This window comes from Dromiciops gliroides, chromosome X (assembly GCF_019393635.1).
Source record: "Dromiciops gliroides isolate mDroGli1 chromosome X, mDroGli1.pri, whole genome shotgun sequence".
NCBI lineage: Eukaryota > Metazoa > Chordata > Mammalia > Microbiotheria > Microbiotheriidae > Dromiciops > Dromiciops gliroides.
Genome location: NC_057867.1, coordinates 9,846,841 through 9,868,109, shown reverse-complemented (window position 1 = coordinate 9,868,109; position 21,269 = coordinate 9,846,841). Strand labels below are relative to the sequence as shown.

At 46.7% G+C, this 21,269-nt stretch overlaps 1 protein-coding gene across 2 annotated transcripts in view; it reads left to right on the top strand.

The window, feature by feature from the left end:
• The first annotated feature begins 9,640 nt into the window (after nt 1-9,640).
• The window catches only part of KLHL13 (kelch like family member 13), a 153,856-nt gene continuing 142,227 nt past the window's right edge, over nt 9,641-21,269 (top strand). For both annotated transcript variants that reach the window (XM_043974137.1, XM_043974136.1), the window contains exon 1: nt 9,641-9,998. The gene's annotated coding sequence lies outside the window, so the exon portion shown is untranslated. The remainder of the gene's footprint in view (nt 9,999-21,269) is intronic.

Sequence of the window (21,269 nt, the reverse complement as noted above, 5' to 3'; positions counted from 1 at the left end):
CCTCGGTAGGTCTCAAGTGGAGTGCCCCGGGGATCTGTGCTTGGTCCATGACTTTGGCCAACTCTGGAACTAAGATTCAAACCCAGGTCTCTCCTAGTTCCTGTGAAATCCAATGCTCTTTTCACTGCCTGGCACTACATCCACCTCCATGTCTACAGCTAGTTGGGATATCTAATGCATTGAATGACAATGCATGGATTCAAAAAGATCTCTACAGTCTAGAACTCTTAGTTGAACCTAATAAGATGGAGTTTAATAGGGACATATGGGAAGGTTCAGAACCTCACCCTCCCCAGTCCAAGATGGGAGAGGTATGGCTAGATAGTGACTCATCTGAAACAGAACTCTGGCCATTTTAGTGACCTGCTCTCTCTGAGTTCTCCAACAATAGCACGCAGCCCAGAACACTTGGGTAAACACAGAATGCCTAAAGAGAAGTATAACCTTTCAGGAAGAAAGCAGCAATGGCCCCATAGCTTGAGTGTTATGTTTCTATCTAAGAAGCACATTTTAAGAAGGACACTGATAATCTGGACATTGTCCAGAGAGGAGCCAGAATGGAGAAAGGTCTCTAGTCCATACCATACAAAAGACCAGTTGAAAGCACTGGGGATGTTGACCTTGGAGAAGAGAAGACAGAATAACTGTTTTATTTCCATCCCCCTTAGATGGAAGAACTTTTCAACTTGCTCCTTTTGCTCAGAGAAGGCAGAAGGGGAAGCAAAGAGGCAAATTCTGACTACTTAGGAAGACGTGCTTCCTCTCTCCTAATGAGTACTTGATGAATAGAATCGGATTCCTAGGCATGAGACCAATGGGTTGCCTTGGGCCCCTTACTGGAGGTCTTCAGGCAACAGCTGGATGACCACTTATAGGGGAGGTAGAGGGACTGCTTGGGCTGGGCTGGGTCAGACTGGTCAGACCGTATGGTTGCTGAGAGCCCTTCCAACTTAGAGAGTTTGTGATTCTACAAACTGATCAAAAGGGGTTTGTTGTAGCTGCCAGTTGTGTGCTAGAGAGGTACCAGCAAACATGAATGAATTGTGTAAGGGGCTAAAATTCTAGCTATGCTATCTAAAATCTAATGAGTGGTCGCCAATAAATTATAAGCTTTAGCAAGAGTATTTAAGTGTTTCAGTATTTATTAAAGAGCATTAGGATCAGAGAGAAAGGTAAAAACCTAACTATTTCTAAGAGACCCCATCATCTGACCTGCCCTGGTAAGGTCAGGAACCAAAAGGGACAGAACCCCTCTGCCAGCGTCTGCTTCCTACTTCGTGTCCTCCTCCCAGAAATGGGAGGCTCCTCAAGTTGATTGGCTGGTAGCTTTGATAGACAGTACCCACGGGCAAACGTCACTTCCTGACGCCAAGGAACTGACCACATGGCTTGCCCTCAGAGGCCTTCTCCTCGTGGTGGAGCTTTCCTACAGTAATTCTCCAGCAAGTGGCATCATTCCAATCATTACAAATGAATGAATGAATGAATAAACCAACAAATGAATGAATGAACCAACAAATGAATGAATGAACCAACGAATGAATGAATGAATGGCCATTTATTAAGTACCTGCTATGTGCCAGGAACCTTGCCCAGTGCTGGAGATACAAATATAAAAAGGAAAATAGGCCTTAGCCTGGTGCCTCACTCCCAGCCTCCGTTTCTTCCATAATGACAACACAGCTGATATTTCTTTAGGGCTTTAAGGTTTACAAAGTGCTTTTTGTAATATTCTCTCTCCCTCTCTCTCTGTGTTTTGTAATTCTCTTAAAGACTCTAGCTGGGGTTGTGCCATTTTAGAGATGAGGAAACAGAGGCACTGAAAGTTTGTTTCTTGCCCCTAGTCACTTAGTCAGTCAGTCAGTCAGTCAGTCAGTCAGTCAGTCAGTCAGTCAGTCAGTCAGTCAGTCAGTCAGTCAATAAGTCTTAATTCAGTTCTTGTAGTGTTCCAGGCACCTCGCTATGGCTCTGGGGAATAAAAAAAAAAGCCACACCAGGCTTTCTTCTCAAAGAGCTTCCATTTGAAGGGGGAAACAATGTCTAGAAATGAATACATACCATGGAAATGAGCCTGAAAGGGCCCACTATCAGTAGCTAGGGCAACCGGGAAAAGCCTTCTGGAGGAGGGGGCACCCGAACTGAGGCATAAAAGGAGTCTGGGATTTGAAGAGTTGGAGTTTGGGAGGGAAGGCATTCCAGGCATGGCGAACACAGTGTAAAGGTATGGAGACAGGAGAGTTGTGTCCAGGAAACAGCAAGTAGGCCAGTATGGCTGGCTATTAGAATGTGTGTGTGGAAGGGAGTGTAAGAAGGTCGGAAAAGGTCAGAAGGGACTGGTTGTGAAGAGCTTTGAATGCCAACAAAGAGGACTTTATATTGGATCCTGGAGGAGATAGGAAGCCAGCACAGTTTATCGAGTAGGGGGCTGACATGGTCTGGCCACAGTTTAGGAAAACCTCACTTTGGCAGGCTTTGGAGTTGTGATTCAAACCTAACCTCTGCTCATTCCAAGTCTAGTGTCCTTTCAGTGGTGTTACGCTGCACATGGCCTCCGCCATTGTTATTGGAAGTACGGACCTAGCTGGGTGATGTGAAATATTGGGCAACGTGCTAGTCAAAACAGATACTCATTTGATCACTTTACTACAATTACACATTTACTAAGTGTTTACTATGTTAGGTATTGGTCAATTTCAATTCCTCCCTATTGCCTCTGCCCCAATTCCATCTATACCATGTTTTTATTTTGTTTTGTTTTGTTTTGTTTTGTGCGGGGCAATGAGGGTTAAGTGACTTGCCCAAGGTCACACAGCTAGTAAGTCATCTATATCTTGTTTTGGGGTCATAGGGCCTTTGAGAACATCCAGTCCTACCCCCTCATTTTACAGAGGAGAAATTCAAAGCTCAGAGAGTAGAAATGACTTGTCCAAGGTCACACAAATAGAAAGTAGCAAAGCTTTCATAAGTTAGGAGAGGCAGAGTCCACACAGATTTACCAACCCCAAATCCATAACTGAAGGGATCTCTACAAACAGTATTAGAAGAAATACTCAAACCAACTGAACAGTCAATAACTCAAAATTACAATAACCCACTTTGAAACTGATAGTCTAAGTTAGTAAGAAAGAATAAGTTAGAGAAGCTTTTCTAAGTGTAAATAAAATTAGATTGGGGCTAAAAATGTGTGTTATCATGGGCAGCCCCAAAGGGTAAAGAATACTGAGAATTCCATGCTGACTATTAATAAGACTTTGCTTTTATTACTGAGAAGGAACTGTAATGCCACAAAAGAGCACTTCACCAGAGAGAGAAGGCGCATGGATTGTAACATGGACTCTGTGGTGAATTATGTAGATGAAGATGTATCTTCCTGAGTTCCAATCTGGCCTCAGACACTTACTAGCTGTGTGACCCTGAGCAAGTCACTTTACCCTCTCTGCCTCAGTTTCCTCATCTATAAAATGGGCTGGAGAAAGAAATGGCAGACCACTCTAGTTTCTCTGCCAAGAAAACCCCAATTGGGGTCACAAAGAGTCGGACATGACTGAAATGACTGAACGACAATCCATTAGTTGAGAAGAAGAAGGCTGAGCTTGGAGTCAATAATAATAACAACAACAATAAGAATAATAATAGCTAGTAATTATATAGCACTTTGTGGTTTATAGTATTATTCCATTTGATCCTCACAACAACCCTGGTATATAGGTGCTATTATTATCCCCATTTTATAGAAGAGAAAACTGAGGCTGGAGGATGTTAGGTGACTTTTCTAAGAGTCACACAGCCAGGAAGTATCTGAGGCTGGATTCAAATTCAGGTTTTCCTGATTCCACTCCATTCCAAAAACAAATGGATTTGGCCCTGGGGTATAGTTTTCCAGTTCCTGCTATAACTTATAGGAGAGGTGCTTATCTGTATCAGTGCCATGAATTTCCACAGTGGGAATTCTCTACATGGGTGAAATCAGGTCTGAAGTGACTACCTTCCTCCCCCTCCACCCCCTTCCAAAACAAATCCCCAACTGAAAATCCATTCAATTGCTTTTTCAGGTCTGTTGCCATCTGGGTTAATTCTTCAATTTGATTTTTATTATCTTTGCTATTATCTTATTATCATCTTTATTATGATTATTTCATTATCCATTTATTATTAAAATTTTTGCTAGATTTCATAGTTTGTTTTTTTCAGTTTCATGGATGTTTTTAGACCTTGGATATCATTTAGCATTTTCGCAAGTTCTTGCTTCATCTCTTCTTGTCTTTTTTTGGGGGGGGCAGGCAATTGCCCAGGGTCACATAGTTAGTGAGGTCAGATTTGAACTCAGGTTTTCCTGATTCCAGGGCAGATGCTCTATCCACTGTGTCATCCAGCTGCCCCTCTTGTCTTTTTTAAAAAGCAGCTTTAGTGTTCTCCTTCAATGCCTTTAACATGCTCCTTACCCAATTAAATCTTTCCATTGGTACCTTTTTCTATCCTGTCCACTGATGCTTCAGTATTGGTTTCTGGAGGAATGTCATCCCATAGATTATTTGCCTTACAGAAGTTCTTGACTGATTTGCAGTTTCTTTGCTTTCTTATTTATTTTGTTTACTAGGTGGGGAGTTGAGGGGAGGTTCTATGCTCTCTGTGGTGGAGGTGGTATAGGAAGTCAGAGAATGGAGAAGGGGGGAGAGTTTTCTGGTGATTGGCAGGAGATGGGACTCTTAGTAGGGGAATCTCACCCAGGTGAGTCTGGGTTGCCCCTAGGGACCTTCCGTCTTCTGTTGCTGGCTGAGAGAATAGTCCAGATGAGCAGAGAGTCCTAGCAGCTTTTATCACCCAGCTGCAGGCTGATTTTGTGGGAAAACTTCTCAGCAAGTAGCATGTATTTATAGGATAACCCCAGTTCTGTGATCCTTCTAACTCTACTGGGAAGGTAATACATTCTTTCCCAGAGGACGTCCTAACTCTCTAAGGGCTCTCAGGCCATTTCAATGAGTTTTTAGTTTGGCCCATCAGGCACTGGGTCTAATAGAAATGAAGCTCATGGAAACCAAAAACCTCTATACCTCCATGGGCTACAGAAACATGAGAGAGAGGAAAGAGATGGAGTTGATAAAGACATTTGGGAGTCTTCCACAGAGGAATAATGGCTGAAAGCATGATAGCAGATGAGACCCCCCCCCCCAAGAGAAAGAGTGTAGATAGAGAAGAACAGAGGAAGAAAGATGAGGGGAGCATGGCTAGTTACAGGATAGGAAGAGGAATAACCAGAAAGAAGGGGAGCCACTATATTGTGTTGTCATGGACAAAGGAAAGGAGCATTTCAGGGGGGGAGGCAATAATGAGAAAGCATGTAGTAGGTGCTTACTATGTGCAAAGTACTGGGCAGAAAAGCAAGCTGGTCATCGTTATTCAAGAATGAAGAATGAAGGTGCAGCTAGTTGGTGCAGTGGATAAAGCACCAGCCCTGGATTCAGGAGGACCTGAGTTCAAATCTGGCCTCAGACACTTGGCACTTACTAGCTGTGTGACCCCAGGCAAGTCACTTAACCCTCAATGCCCTGCAAAAAAAAATTGGCAACAGTAAAAGATTATATATACCTATGTTATATACCTATATACCTGGGGTCAAGTTAACATTTCTCGGGTCCAGAGTGGAAAAAGTTCAAGAAGCCCTGTCCATCCCCCTCCCTTTGGCAGAGAAGGGAGCAGAGGCTTAGGGAAATTTAAGTGATTTGCACAAGGTCAGACAACTAGAATTAGAGGCAAGATTTGAACCCAGGTCCTCTGATTTTATAAGATTTTGAGTTGCAAATTTTTCTCCCTTCCCCCTCCCCAAGACAGCAAGCAATCTGATATAGGTTATACATGTACAATCACATTAAACATATTTCTGCATTAGTCATGTTTTGAAAGAAGAATCAGAACAAAAGGGAAAAACCTCAAAAAAAGAAAACAGCAACAGCAAAAGTAGAAACAGTATGGTTCAATCTGCATCCAAATTCCACAGTACTTTTTTCTGGCTGTGGAGAGCATTTCCCACCATGAGTCCTTTGGAATTGTCTTGGATCATTGTATTTCTGAGAAGAGTTTAATCTATCCCAGTTGATCATCCCAGTGATTCCAGCAATCTCTGTATGGCTGATGGCAACCGAGGAGTCAGCTAATATCTAGTGCAGCTAACAGTCAGGAGGGCACCAGTGGCATGATCCCCAAAGCCATCCTATCCCTGATTCTTCCACAGTCATCAGGGAGCCTTTTTGAGGTTCTTCCAGACTCGTGGCAAAGTCAGCTCCATATTTCTTTCAGTCCTTTACCTTGTAGATTTCTCCATTCTGGTTGCTTGCCTGGCTTATCTAGATTAGTTCAAGTTCCACTTCGATCTCCTTTTCTCTATATTCTCTACCGTTGGAACTCCAGACACCCCATGGGTGCTCACTAAATATTAGTTCAGTTCAATAATGGCCCAGCTGGCAGCACCAGTTTAACGCTATTGAGCAGAGGGGCAGGATAAAGGTGCTGCAACACTTTTCAATTTGTTCCTTAATCAGTGTTAGTTAATGCAGTTGTAGCCTTTGCTTTCCCAGCTATCAGACACACAGCAGGCACTGAAATGTTGTTGACTGATTATTCTCCAAGAATATGCTAGGTGTTTGCTCTGTGGCATCTAAAGTCTCTGGCGAGTGAGTTAGATAATTGAAACTACTCAACCTCTTCTGGGGCCCTGCTGACATCGGAAATGTGTGCCAGCATCCGTCGTGTGGCACGCTGGCTATCCGGCCAGATCTTCATGTTACTGAGGTCTTACTGTTTTTTTTTTTTTAAACAGTACTCACCTTGACCTCCCCCCCCACCCCGTTTTACTTTGCTTCTGAATTCTCACTATTTGACTTGTAATTTTCAGCTCCAGGTTGAAATACGTATACATGCCTAGGAGATTATTTAACTAGCTTTCTGAGACAGCAGGGTGAAGTAGCCAGGATATCAGGTAGACCAGGGGTCAAGTCTGGCCTCTGACACACAGTAGCTATGTGAGCTAGGGTTATTCACTCGACCCCTTGATACCCTTATGCGGTGCTGCAAAACACTGAAAATGAGTAGCAGATCCAGGTTAGTTCTCAGCCAGGGAATTCCCTCCATGGATGACTTCATGGATTTGGACCAAAACCAAACCCCAAACTTTTAAGGGGTGAGGAAGGAATGGGAATCTCAGATAATAGGTTTAGCAGCAGAAGTGACTTTGGGAGTCTCTTGTCCCTCCCCCTTATTTGCAGACGAGCAGAAGCTTAGGGAGATTTAAGTGATCTGCTCAAGGTCAGCCAACTAGTATCAGAGGCAAGATTTGAACCCAGGTCCTCTTTTAGATTCAGCCAGATATGGTCATTCCACTTTTAAAAAACTAGAGCCAAGCATTTCTCTGCACTCTGGCTTCCTAACTGCAAACTTCTATAAACTATGCCCTATTGCTCTACAACACAGGTTGAAGCCAGTTGTGCCTCCTCGAACTATCCTGCTGCCAATAGCTGGCACAAAGTAAAATTCAGGGTCTCTAACTAAGCACAGTTCAGCTCAAGAACAACCCCCGCTGGCCCCAGCCCATCATGCCCCAAATATCCTTGCCATCTACCTTGGAGGATGGATAGTAGCTCTATCTGTTTCTTGTAGTTGTCAGCCTTTTAGTGAAAGCCATATGAACATGATGACCTCTTGATATGGACATCTCACTTGAGCCTTATACTCTCCTTCCTTGTTTTCCTACCTCTTAACCTCTTCTTCAGTTAAGGAAACTAAGACCTGGAGAGGATAAATGACTTGCTAGTACTCACGCAGCTAATATCCATTGGTAGGATTTGAATCCAGGTCTTTCTGACTGAGCACAGCACTGTCAATTTTCACAAGTAGGCCTCTCCCCAGGAATGAGCAGAATACAGGGAGCTTTTCTATAAGACTGAGTGTGAACTTCTGTGTTCACCTTAGCTCTGCTGAAAGTTTGGAATGATGATCAGGGCCATTTCTGAGGAAATGCCTGCTGGAAGTGAGGCTCATAAGGTGGGAGGAAAGGACACAACCAAAAGAAATAATCATTCAGCAATCACGTATCAACTGCCTGCCAGACACCAGGTACTAGGCTGTTGTGGAGGTACAAAGGCAATGACAAAATGGACACCGAGAAGTCCGTTAAAAAAGACCCAGGCATATTAAAGTAAATGCCAAGTGATTTGGGGCATGAAGGAGGGCATAGCAAGTCATGTGTGTTTGTGTGGGGGGAGGGGGGAAGGAGAAGGGGGAGGGGGGCAGAGGAATGAGCCAGCCACAATGCTCTCTGGAAGAATTTAAGGAGGGAATGATGAGTGGTTGGAGTTACGTTGAGCAGGAGGGGTTTCCTCCTGACAGGGTGTGCTGGTCCAGTGGCGAAGCCTATCCGTATTCAGGCTTTAACTGAGGGGGATTTCTTGTAGCCAGGTGAACTCTAATGATTAGAGCTGGCGGTGAATTTGGGGCTCTTTATTTCTACCTTGGTCTGCTAAAATCTAACACTGGATGGCTAACAGTGATAGCTTTCTGGTTGGGTTGGCGATGGGGAGCCAAAGAAAGCACTGGAAAGGTTAAGGTAGGAGGTGGGAGACCAAAAGGATCACCCCACAACCCATTAAGGAAAGAGAGGTCTCCGAACCAGGACTCTTTTACTGGTGGGTAAAGAAAATACCGCAAAACCTGACCTTGGGCTGGGAAAGCAGAGGAAGAAATAAGTAGTTAGCGATACAGTGTCTGCACCCAACACTGCCCCCACCCCATCACCAGACTTCCTAAAAAAAATAAAATAAAAATAAAGCTCAAGGCGGGCTCTTCTGTTTTTTCAAGGAGGAACCTGGAAGTAGCAATAAAATGATGAAAGCAGTTATAGGAAGGTGGCCCCAAGCAACGGCCACAAAGGCAAAGGCAGCCTCTTGGCTCAGAAGCAGCAGGGGAAAGGACAAAGAAAGAGGTAATAAAAGGGGGAGCCGGCCAGGGAGAAGGCAGGCGGGCAGACGAACGGACGGGTGGGCTGCCTCTGGTCTTCGGCGGGACAAGTGGGTGCAAAGGACACTTGACAGCCCCGATAGTGAGCACAGGGCCGGCAGCAGCCGCAGTATCCACAGCGATGCTGGGGGGGCGGGGGGTGTAGGGGGCACCTTTCACCTGCACTAAGCACCCTCCTCCACCACAAAGGGCGTGCTCGCCGCGGCCCCCACCCGGTGGGTGACAAATAGGGTAGCGGGGCCCCCACCCGCACCTCCTACCCCGTGGGTGCTGCGGCTGATCATGGTTCCGGACGGTGCCCAGACCTGGAGGAGGGAGCCCCGCACGGCCGCCCCACCTCTGCCCCTGCCAAGGGTCCCGCCGCGGGTGGCACTCCTGGGGGCGCCGGGTCTCGTAGGCCACGTGAGAGTGCGGGCCCCCAGAGCTCCGGGGCCCCGTCGGCCGGCCCCGGGTCCACTCCCGTGGCGGGACAGCTCGCTGCCCCTCCCAGCCCCCGCCCTCCCGCGCAAGCGCCGCCGGGGCCGCCCCCGCCGCCATGTTTCTCCGCTCCTCCCCCCCCACACCCCCCGCCTGGCGGGCCGGCCCCCTCTTGGCTCCCCCCCCCCCCCCGCCCCAGGTCAGGCGGAGGCGCAGCCTCGGCAGCGGCAGCCGCGACTCCCGGGCTGGGGGGACCAAGGACAGGACTTTGCCGAAGAAGAAGAAGTGCAGCGTCCGCCGGTCCGGCTCGGGCTCCGGGGACCGAGCACCCCGTGGCGGGGCTAGGGGACGGCACGGCCGGGCAGGGCAGGGCACTGGGTAGCGCAGCGCCCGCTGCGCGGCCGGCCGGCCGGCTGGCTCCCCGCGTACCCCCAAACCCGGGGGAGAGAGGAGCCGGGAAGGAGCAGGGCGAGGAAGGAGAGCGGAGCCTGCCGGCCTCCCTCCTCTACCCCTGACACCCCCTTCGCCGTGCCCCCACAGGAGGGGCGGCCCGACGGCCGCACTCCGTGACCGCGGTGAGTGACCCTGGGCGGAGCGGGGGCCCCGGGACCCACGAGCCGGAGTGTGTGTGTGTGTGTGGGGGGGTACCCGAGAGCGGACCGGCTGGAGAGGGGCAGTGCGCCCGGGACCTGACGGGCTGGAGATCGGGGACCCCAGAGCCCCTCCCCGGCTGCCGGCTAGCCAGCGCGGGCGCCCGCTGGCCCGCTGCTCGTCCGCTTAGACCCGCGTCCTCCTCCCCTGGCTCTCCCCCCTCCCCTGGCTCCCCTCCCCAGCCCCACTCTCGCCGTGCCCATCTGGCTCCGCCGAGTTTCCCGCCCCCTACCCCCCGCCTCGGCACCCTTCGTAGGAGCGCTGAGCGCTAGTTCGAGGTGTCTGGAGGTCTCCTCCCCCCTCCTCCTCTCCCTCCTCCCCCTCCTCCCCCTCCTCTTCTCCCTCCTCAGAGCGCTTCCGACCCCCGACCGCGGCGTTCAGTTTGCTGAGCCAGGCTCTGCTCACCGTCTTCCAACTTGGGAGTCTGGGGCCGGCCTGGGTGCTCGCACCCTCCTTCCGCTTCCCCCTCCTGCTGCTGCGTGTCCCTCTGCCACTTCGCTTCTCGGTCCGCTTCGGGTTCGCTTGGCTTCGCCTCAGCTTGGGAGAGAGTCTTTCCCCCAGGAGGGTGTCTGAGCATCTCGGGTGGGCGATGGAATGGTTCTTAAATAGATATCATCTAAGGTACTTGCCAAGGTTCTCTTGTGACGACGCCTTCGCTCTAGGAACTAGGAACGGAACTTCCCTCGAAGTGATGGGGCACCTGGGGCTCCTTCGCATGCTTTCCCCCCCAAATGCTGAGCGCCCCGGGAGTGGGAAGGTGGGGCAGGACGGGCTGGGCTGGTCGGAACGGCTGCAGGGGCAGGGGAATGGCTCCTTTTTCTTCCCAGAGATTGCCCTGGGTGTGTGTGTGTGTGTGTGTGTGTGTGTGTGTGTGTGAGATTGGGGGGTCGGCCGCGTCCCCAAAGCGCTTTGACTGGTTTGGAATTAAAAAGCTCTTAAGTAATGACGATTGTCGGATGAACGCGCGTGTTGGTTGGAAACGTTTAATTGGGGGAGACCAGAAGGCGCCCTTCCTCGGCCGGGCACCTGTCCTGGGCAAGTTTTCTTTGATAGCATTTTGCGAGATCCACACTTTGCAACAGGGGACTTGACTGGTCGCTTGCTTTCTGTAGATTTCACCGGGTCTTGTTTAGGCTTTGGATCGTTTTAGCCTTTGCACGGGCAGTTAGTTATTGAGCGTGTCCCCCGCCCCCACCCCTAACACACACACACACACACACACACACACACACACACACACACACACACACACACACACAGCCAGTGTTTAGTTGGACCGTCGTTCGGCTTCCCCCATCCTGGATTCCTAGAGCTCTGGGTTCGATCCCATCGTTGGACCTCCTCTCCTTGCCCCCCTTCTGGGACCCCTAGCCCCAGTGTTCTATCCACCCCCTTCCCCACTTCTCCAACTAGCCCCACAGTGTTCGGTTGGACCATTGCTAGGTTTCTCCCTTCTGGGATCCCGCAGGCTCAGGACTCGGTTCGACCATTGGGCTTCCCCTCCTTCCCTTCACCTGGGATACCGTAGGGTTCCCCCCCCCCCAGCCCCAAAGATCTTGCCGCAGTGTTGGAGGTGGACGGTGGAGCAGAACGGGGGCTTCTAGCAGCCACGTGTGGGGCTTCGGTTTAAAACAAAAACGTCGTCTAATGATCACATTTTGCAATAAGAAAACAATGTCGAACTTTTGATTGGGCAATTATATATGGCATCTAATCAGCAGCATATTTAAAAAATGTTCACCCTCCCCTCCCTGCCCCCCCCCCCAAAAGAAAAAAAGTCCGTTTCTCTATAACCTCCCGACATGCAAGCCGGTTTGTAGTGTCCGGGGCACCGCCACGGCCATAGTTTGCACTAATTGGCAGCTCTGCCGATCTCAAAAGAGAAACCAAATTGGGACTGAACATGATAGCTGAAATGTCACTGTCCTGGAGGCGGCCCTTTCTTTGGCCAGGGAACAATGGGGCAGTTTACCCCCGAGCATCGAAGGGTGTAGTTTTCTGATTGTTAATCTGCCATTTTTATGAACAAACTTTGCAGAATGTGGTGTGAGAATATGCAGAGTATAAAACTGTGAAGAACCAGTAGAATCTATTGCTTACCAAGGGAATTTGCTTACACAGACTTGCAAATAATTTGTAGTATCCTATTCATTCCATGTGGGAAGCCAGTGATTTTAGTGTGACATGAAGGCTGGGGTGTTGTAGGGACTAAGAAGACCCATCACAGAAATAGGCCCGCTTTTCCTGGGCTCTAATTTCTCTCTTTCTCGGAAGAGAGACAAACTAAGAAATAGTAATTAGAAAGAAAACGAAGAGTATCTATTAAAAGTGACTATGCAGATTAAAAAAAAAAGTAAAAACGACTATTTGGGGAATTATTTTGATCTGTATGAAATTTGAAATAAAGATTTCACTCATCTGTTACCTTCCATAATGAGAGGTCTTATGTTTTCCACTTAGAAGTTTATCTATAATTTATTTGAGTTACTTTGTCCTGGATTTCTTCCATGTGAACAAACAGCATCATACCTTATATAGAGTTTTGAACAGTACCTTATCTCTTCAGGATCCACTGTGGGGCAAAGAAACTACTTAGAGAGTAAGTTTGGTTCAGGTAACCCTCTTTTTTGCCAGGGGCCCTAGAACTTGATAGATTTAATGCCACCTAAAACAAACGGAAGTTTTTTTCTGTTCACAGGATACACACACACACATATGTACACACATGTATATATACAATGTAGACATATACATGCATATGTAACATACATATACATACATGCATGCACATATAAATATATCTGTGTGTGTGTGTATGTGCACACATATACACAGACACAGACACAGACACAGACACCAGGAGGCATTCTCCCTTTTGTCTTTGTGAATTTTATGGTTTAGGCAGATTTCGCAGTATACCAGGAAGCATTTTAATTATGATTTAGTGATCCTAGAATTAAAATGTAAACTTATATTTTGATCTGAAGCCACAAGAATTGAGATTACAGTAGATCTGTTTGATTTTTATTCATAAGGTCATAGAATTTAGACAAATAGATTGTAGAAATCAGTTAATGAAGTCATGCTTTGCCTGGCTTTGGGACCTTGGGTTTGTGTTTTTTTGGTTTAAATATTTTGACAGTTGTATTTCATAGTAATTAGTTTCCTTTGTGATTCTATGTGCTTTATTTGATATATTTAAAAAAATCTTATTCTGAGAAGAGCTCCCTCACATGAAAAGATCTCACCCTAAGGAAAAAGGTCTGTCTCTCTCACCCTGAGCTTTGTCTAAAGGAGCTTCCTCATTCTTACATTTGATAGTCTTGAAGCCCATCCTCCTCTCCCCACCACCCCGCCATGAGGGGCTTGCTTACCTGAGCTGAGAAAGGTAAATCCCCATTAAGGTCCGGAGCCCTGAATTCTCTCTCTGGCCTTCAGACTCTCACATCCTACTTCTTTCAAGCTCACCCATTCCAGACCCTCTTAGTTTCTGAGACTGTGGAAAAAGAAATGCTCCATTTTTGTTGTTGTTGTTGGTTTGTTTATTCTTAAATCTTTTGGTCAAACCAGAAGTTTTCTTAACCCTTTGAGTTAATCTGACATTTTCTTCTGGACACTTAAGCTTCCTGATCTGAGGTCTGGACGCAGAAGCTAAAGGAGATTTTAAAAATAGGGGAAAATTCCCATTTTAGAGAAAACCAATCTTAAAACCAGCCATTTCCCAAGTGAATGAAGTCGTTAGCAGTCAGGCGGTTTTATAAAATAAACGACTTTCTTATCACATGGACTATTCACTTTGAACTTTTTGAGGTTTATAATAATGTGTGATGTCATCTGTATTTTTTTTGAAATGTTTATTAGCTTGAAACTTCAAAGTTTGTCTTAAATTTATTTCCCCAAAGCCATGCTTTATTGCAGAATTCTGAGTGTTTTTCCCTGTGTATGAAAGCATGACGTGGGCTTTAGAAGTTTCCTTTGGGGCCTTTAAATATTATAATTTGGCTAGTTTGATTTGGGGGAGGGGGAGTGTTGGGACTTTGATTTTGTCGTTGGGAGGAGATCCTGATGCAAAAACTCCTGGTGTAGAAGCTTCTTCTGTGGCTAACTTGTTTTCAAAGAGCCTTCTGGGGCCCTGAGCAGGACTTGAATCCAGTTCTTGATGATGCCAGTGCCAACTGCCTTGGCACTGTGCCACCCTGTTTCCTCTTACTCTTAATTGCCTGAGATTTTCTTTCCCTGGTAAAAGCTGAGGTGGCGTTCTGTACCTTGGTTAAATGCTGCACCAGTGTCTGAGCTCCTAATGGTCAGGGCTTTTTTGCTTTCTTTGCCTTTTCTACAAATCACATTCAGATTATGGGTCTCTTTTGGCTTGGGTTGTTGATATCATGGGAAACCTGACAACACTTTAAAAAGGGGGAAACAAAATTTTTCATTCATTCAAATATTTTTTAATGAGAACACGTGCCCTGCTGTTGATGGGTTCTCCACTTCTCTTATCAAATCTTTTTTTTTAAACTTTGCTGGGCAATGAGGGTTAAGTGACTTGCCCAGGGTCACACAGCTAGTAAGTGGCAAGTGTCTGGGGCTGGATTTGAACTCAGGTCCTCCTGAATCCAAGGCTAGTGCTTTATCTACTGTGCCACCTAGTTGCTCCCCTTATCAAATCTTAAAAGACTGAAGCTGCCTCTTACAGAGAAGAAAATTCTCTGGACAGAATGGTCATCAGCTCAGGGACAGCTTGGGGGTGTAGAGTACTGGCCTGGAGTCAGAGATTCCATTTCACTAACCCTTCTGCTAGGTGCCCCATGATGCCCTTGGGATCTATTTATTTATTTAATTATTCATTCATTCATTCATTTATGCCATATAAATATTTTATTATTTTCCAGTTATGCATAGTTTTCAACATTTGTTTTTATAAGATTTATAGTTTCAGATTTTTCTCCCTCCCTTCCCCCTCCTCAAGACATGAAGTAATCTGATATAGGTTATATAAGTACAATCACATTAAACATATTTCTGCATTAGTCATATTATGATAGAAGAATCAGAGCAAAAAGTAAAAACCTCAAAAAAGAAAAACAACAACAAAAACAGTAGAAATAGTATGGTTCGATCTGCATCCAGATTCCACAGTTTTTTTTTTCCTGCATTTGGAGAGCATTTTCCATCATGAGTCCTTTGGAACTATCTTGGACCATTGTATTGCTGAGAAGAGTCATGTCTATCACAGTTGATCAGCAAACAATATTGTTGTTACTGTGTACAATATTCTCCTGGTCCTGATCATCTCACTCATCATCAGTTCTTGCAAGTCCTTCCAGGTTTCTTTGAAATCTACCTGCTCATCGTTTCTTACAGCACAATAGTATTCCATTACATTCATATACCACAACTTGTACAGCTATTCTCCAATTGATGGGCAGCCCTTCAATTTCTAATTCCATGCCATCACAAAAAGAGCAGCTATAAATATTTTTGTACATGTGGGTCCTTTTCCCTTTTTATGATCTCTTTGGGATAAAGACCCAGTAGTGGTATTTCTGGGTCAAAGGGTATGCACAACTTTGTAGCCCTTTGGGCATAATTCCAAATTACTCTCCAGAATGTTGGATCAGTTCACAGTTCCACCAACAATGCATTAGTGTTCCAATTTTTCCACAGCTTCTCCAACATTTATTATTTTCCTTTGTTGTCATAAGGATGACTGGGAGCCTATGAATCTGGGGGTATACAAAGAGGGTGGGTTTAGGGGAAAGATTATGAATTTGCTTTTGGACATGTTGAGTTTTGTTAAAGGGCCAAAATTCTAGCTATACTGTCTAAAATATCTAATGAGTGGTCGCCAATAAATTATAAGCTTTAGCAAGAGTTAGGCTTTTAAGCATTTATTAAGGAGAATAAGAATTTGGTAAAGAGAGAGAGAAAGGCCTACATTCATCTATCTATTAAAGGGAGAGTGCATTTCTAGCTCCGCTCTCTGCCAGAGTCCCCAGGAAAAAGTGCCCGTGTCTGAGTGCCAGGTTCCCCCTTCTTCCTCCCACAAGCAAACATCACTTCCTGATGGCAAAGAGAAGACTCATGGTCTTGCCCTCAGAGACCTTCACTTCATGGTGGAGCTTTTCTACAGTAAGTCTCCAGCAGGTGGCGTCATTCCAATCGTTACAGTTTGAAAAGGATGTCTAAGTAGAGATGTCTAGCAGTTGGGTGGTGATAGGGATAGAAGCTTGGGGGAGAAAAGAAAGCTATATCTTTTAGTCATCTGATCATTGATTAAACCTGATGACATCATCCAGAGTTTAGGGATGAAAGAAGACACCCATATTAAGGGCTGGACATGGGTGATAATACAGAAAAAAGAGGGAGAAAGAAATCATACAGGTGAGAGCAAACCATATTAAGAACAGTGTCAGGACAATGTTGGGGGGAGAAAGGAGTCAGGAGGGGAGGGTGTTCTGAGATTCTGCAGTCCAAAGCTTCCAAGAGGTTAAGAAGGGTGAGGACTGAGAAAAGGCCATTGGCTAGATGAGTGAAGATCTTGGCCATCAGTCTGCTGGTTAGCTGGTGTACTCAGCCAGGCTGGTCCCTGGCCATCAGACACAGCCACAGGATTGTGGCCAATGCCTTGGGAGCCAGGTAGATGCTGCCAGGGTTGATGTGAATCTCCAGGAGCATCCTCTTGGTGCCACAATGAAGCCTTAGAGTAGAACTTTTGTGGGAGAGCCGCCAAAGTCGTAAAATATGTGGGAATGAATATGTGATAGTGTAGAGAGAGTCAGAGGGCCCTGACCCAATTCTTGGTCTTCAGCTTCACTGGCTGGATAACTGTGGCAAACCCCTTGTCCATCCTGGGCCTCAGTTTCCTCCTCTGTGAAATGAATGGGTTGGATGAGATGTCCTTCCGAGATCCTTTTCAGTGTTAAAGCTTGGATCCTGTGAACCTTCAGATGGAGTAAATGAAGTATGCTGAGGTTGGGTTTTGCCTAAGGTCCCACAGCTAGTCAGTTTCTCCCTGGGCATCCTTAGGAAGCATACATGTGGTACATTGGAAATAATTTTCTTTTTCTTTTTTTTTTCTTTTTGTGTGTGAGGCAATTGGGGTTAAGTCACTACACAGTTAGTGTTAAGTGTCTGAGGCTAGATTTGAACTCAGGTCCTTCTGACTCCAGGGCCGGTGATCTATCCACTGCACCACCTAGCCGCCCCCTGGAAAAATTGTTCAATGAGATAGTCTAAAGCTAGCCCAGTCAGAAAAATGCTGGCCCATCCTCATGTCTGATCACCTTTTCCAGATGTAGAATTGTAACCTCTATGCTTCCCTTGTTTGTGCTAACAGCCTAGGGATGCAGCACTTTCTAACAAGTCGTTATAGGGTGCTTCCTTTGCTTGTTTAGTCTAGAGCTTCCCCACCTGCTGGTGTCAGTGGGTCCCATGCTCTAGGGGATTAGTGGGCTTTTTTTTGGCTGTACTGGAAGCATTCGGTTCCTTTTGGGCCTATTGGGAGAACAGGCTCTTTCATGGGAAAACTACATTGGTCTCGGCTTTCATTTTCTTCTAAATCACTGATCAATTTTGTTTTCAGCTGCGCGACTTCTCCCAAATTACCACAGTTGTTTGTCCGATTTTCCTATTCAACTCTGGAAAGTTTGCTCTTTAGAATCTCACAGTCCAAACCCTCTTTCTTTGCCCCTGCCAGCCAGCAGCATCTGGGGCAGCAGGTGGGTAGTGTATGCCCAGCATCTAGGTCTGAGAACGGGCAAAGGCTGTCCCTTGAAGGTGCTCTGCTGCTGCTGGTGATGGTGGTGATGGTGGTGGTAGAGGCAGTTCCTTTCAAGGCCTTGCTCCTGTGCCATCTGTTTAGTTGTCTGGACTTGCTCCTCATCATCCTTGTAGAGTTGTGACCTTTGTGCTGACCTTGGTACAGGAAAGTCTTATACCCCCCCTCAGTCAGTTGTATCTCCCCTCCCTCTCCTCCCAACTGAGCCCTGGGACTGGCTTTCGGAGAGCTGGGCTCAGGATTTGATTATGTGCCCTCCTTCTTCTCCCATAATGCCTCACATTGCTAGAGTGCTTTCAGGTACATACATTTCAAAGTATTTTCACAGCTGTTCTTATTTGCCCTTCACAGAAATCGGGTCTGGCGGTTATTGTCCTCATAACACCCTTGAGGAAACTGAGACAAAGACAGGTTGTACCTACCATGCCCAAGGGTCCCCTAAGCCACAGGTGAGAACAGGCCTTTTACCTGCCTTTCCACTCTGTCCCAGGCTCACAGTCCTTTCAGGACATTTGTTTCCAGCCATTGGTGGACTGATGAGCATGAAGGGGCTATTACTTCTGCCTCTTCCTGGGATAGGCTCTTAATGGGCCAGGCCAGGCCAGGCCAGGTTGGGAGAGCTTCTCTGGGGCATTCATATTTGTGCCTCCCACAGGCCCTTCATATAGTGAGCCCTGGCCTTTTTATTGATCAGGGAATCTGTGCAAGGACCCTGTGTGATAAGGCAGTTAGAATGAGGAAGCAGATTTAGAGATTCTGCTGCTGCTGCTGCTACTACTACTACTACTACTACTACTACTACTACTACTACTACTACTACTACTACTACTACTACTACCACCACCACCACCGCCACGATTTAGCACCACCACTACTACTACTACCACCACCACCACCACCACCGCCACGATTTAGCACCACCACTACTACTACTACTACCACCACCACCACCACCACCGCCACGATTTAGCACCACTACTACTACTACTACCAACACCACCACTACCACTACCACTGCTACTGCTGCTGCTAGTACTACTACCACTAGCTTGTATTTTTCTAGCTCTTTGGAGTTTGCAAAGCGATTTCCCCATGTTAGCTCATTTGAGCCTCACAACAGTCCTGTGAGGTAAGTGTCATTATAGCCCCACTTATGATTTTGAAGAGCAGAGCTTGTGGCTTACCCAGGGTCACACAGCTAAGAAGTATCTGAGGCAGGATTTGAAATGAGAGCTTCCTGATGCCAAGTCCAGAACTCTTCACTGTGGTCCCACCTAGCTGCCTAGAGATCCCAAATTGAGTCAAAAAAAGTGCTAGAAACAGAGACCAGATCCTGTCCTTTGTTGATGTTGAGGCAAGCAGGGTGAAGTGACCTGCCCAGGGTCACACAGCTAGGTAGTATCTGAGGCTGGGTTTGATTCAGGTCCTCCAGGGGGCTAGCTAGGTGGTGCAGTGGATAAAACACTGGCCCTGGATTCAGGAGGATCTGAGTTCAAATCTGGCCTCAGACACTTGACACTTAACCCTCATTGCCCCACCAAAAAAAAAAAAAGTAAAAATAAAATGATTCAGGTCCTTCTGACCCCAGAACTGGTGCTCTATCCCCTGTGCCACCTAGCCTCAGCACATTTTAAAAAATGAATTCATGAAATCATTGGTTTGGAGCTCAACGGGACCCTAGAATTCACCTAGTTCAATACCCCCAATTTATAGGGGAGGAAATGGAGGCCCTGAGGGATTAAGAGGAAGCTGACAAAATTGCTAGAGTGGTGATGAACTTGGAGATCCTAGAAATGTGGCCCTGGGCAATTCAGTCACTTAGCTACTCAGTTTCCTTTTTCTGTAAAATGGCAATGCTCATTAGAGCCTTTCTCCTGGGGTTTTCATGAGCATCCAAATAGATAATCTATGCAAAGTGCTTTGTAAATCTTCCAATGCTTCTTAAATGCCAGCCACCCTCTGAGCCAAAGGTTCCATTGGTAGTAAGTGCCGTGGCTGGCTTTCAAACAGCTAACCTCCCTAACTCCCAGTCTGGCATTCTGGCTGAGGCCTGCAATGTGACCCCCATGCTTTGGAATGGTGATCATCCCTCTGACGCTACCCCCTGTTCTGTTACCTCTCACATGTGATCTCTTTTCCATCTTGGTCTTCTGGTGAATCCCTGTCTCCACTTTACTTCCTAGGACCTTAGCAGGGATCCTGCCATGGGGCAAAGCTTCAGAGAATTCGTTTGAGGACTGAGGGAATGATGGGGCTTTGCCATCCTCATTCTTTGCCATTAGCAGCATTTCCTGACCTCCCTACCCTTAGAGCTCTCTACGGGCCTAAGGGGAAGAGAGGGAAGGAAGTGGCCTGAGCTTCATTTTCCCTTCTGCCCATGTTGTGGGGGGTGGGGCTGGGGGAACCACTCAGTAGAGCATTAAGCTCTATCGGCACACCAAGGTTCTTGTTCAAGCCTCCTGGAGGGCCTAATGCACGCATGCGTGCCAGCGAGTATGGGCAAGCAAGCCGGGAACCACAGTGCTAAGAGGCAGCAGTGAGGCCTAGCCATTGTCTGCTCTCCAAGCTTGGCACTTATAATGCAAAGTGGCATCTTGTTGGCTTTCTATTTCTAGGTGTAGATCCTGCTTCCCCAAAGAGAATATAAGATTCTTTTCTATTTCTTTATATCATTAACACCTTACCCCATAGTTGGTATATAGTAGGGGCCCCATAAATGTCAGATGATGCTGACTGACCTCCCCTTCTCCCAGCACCTGACTTAGCGTTTGATTTTTTTCTACCTGTTTATATAATTCTATGGATTGGCCCCATGATCACCTGCCCTTCTGTTTTATCCCTCTATGGGAATGTCCATGAATATGGGGGACAGGACTATGTCTCCTCTCATTCTCCCCTCCCCCTCCCCTTCCCTCCCCCTCCGTGTTAGAAATTATCTTATTTTTATTTTTTGGGTGGGGCAATGAGGGTTAAGTGACTTGTCCAGGGTCACACATCTAGTAAGTGTCAAGTGTCTAGGGCTGGATTTGAACTCAGGTCCTCCTGAATCCAGGACTGGTGCTCTATCCACTGCCACCTAGATGCCCTGGGGGTATGTTTTTTTTAAACTAAGCCCCCTCTGAATGTCCAGAAAGTTCCCCCTAAGGCCCTGTAAGGTAAGGAGAATGAAGCTACAGCTTTACTTCTTTTGGATCTTGGCTACATACTCATTTGCCTGAGAACAGTATGCTTCTTAGAATGTGTCCAGTTCTGTCGTCCAAAGAGCTTCTGTGCAGAGCTCCGCCCGGGAGCAGTAGTAGGAAGGAAGCGTGTTATTTAGTTATCGAATTGAATCTTGAAAGTGTGTTCCTTTCTTTCTTTTTTTTTTTTGGCGGGGCAATGAGGGTTAAATGATTTGCCGAGAGTCACATAGCTAGTG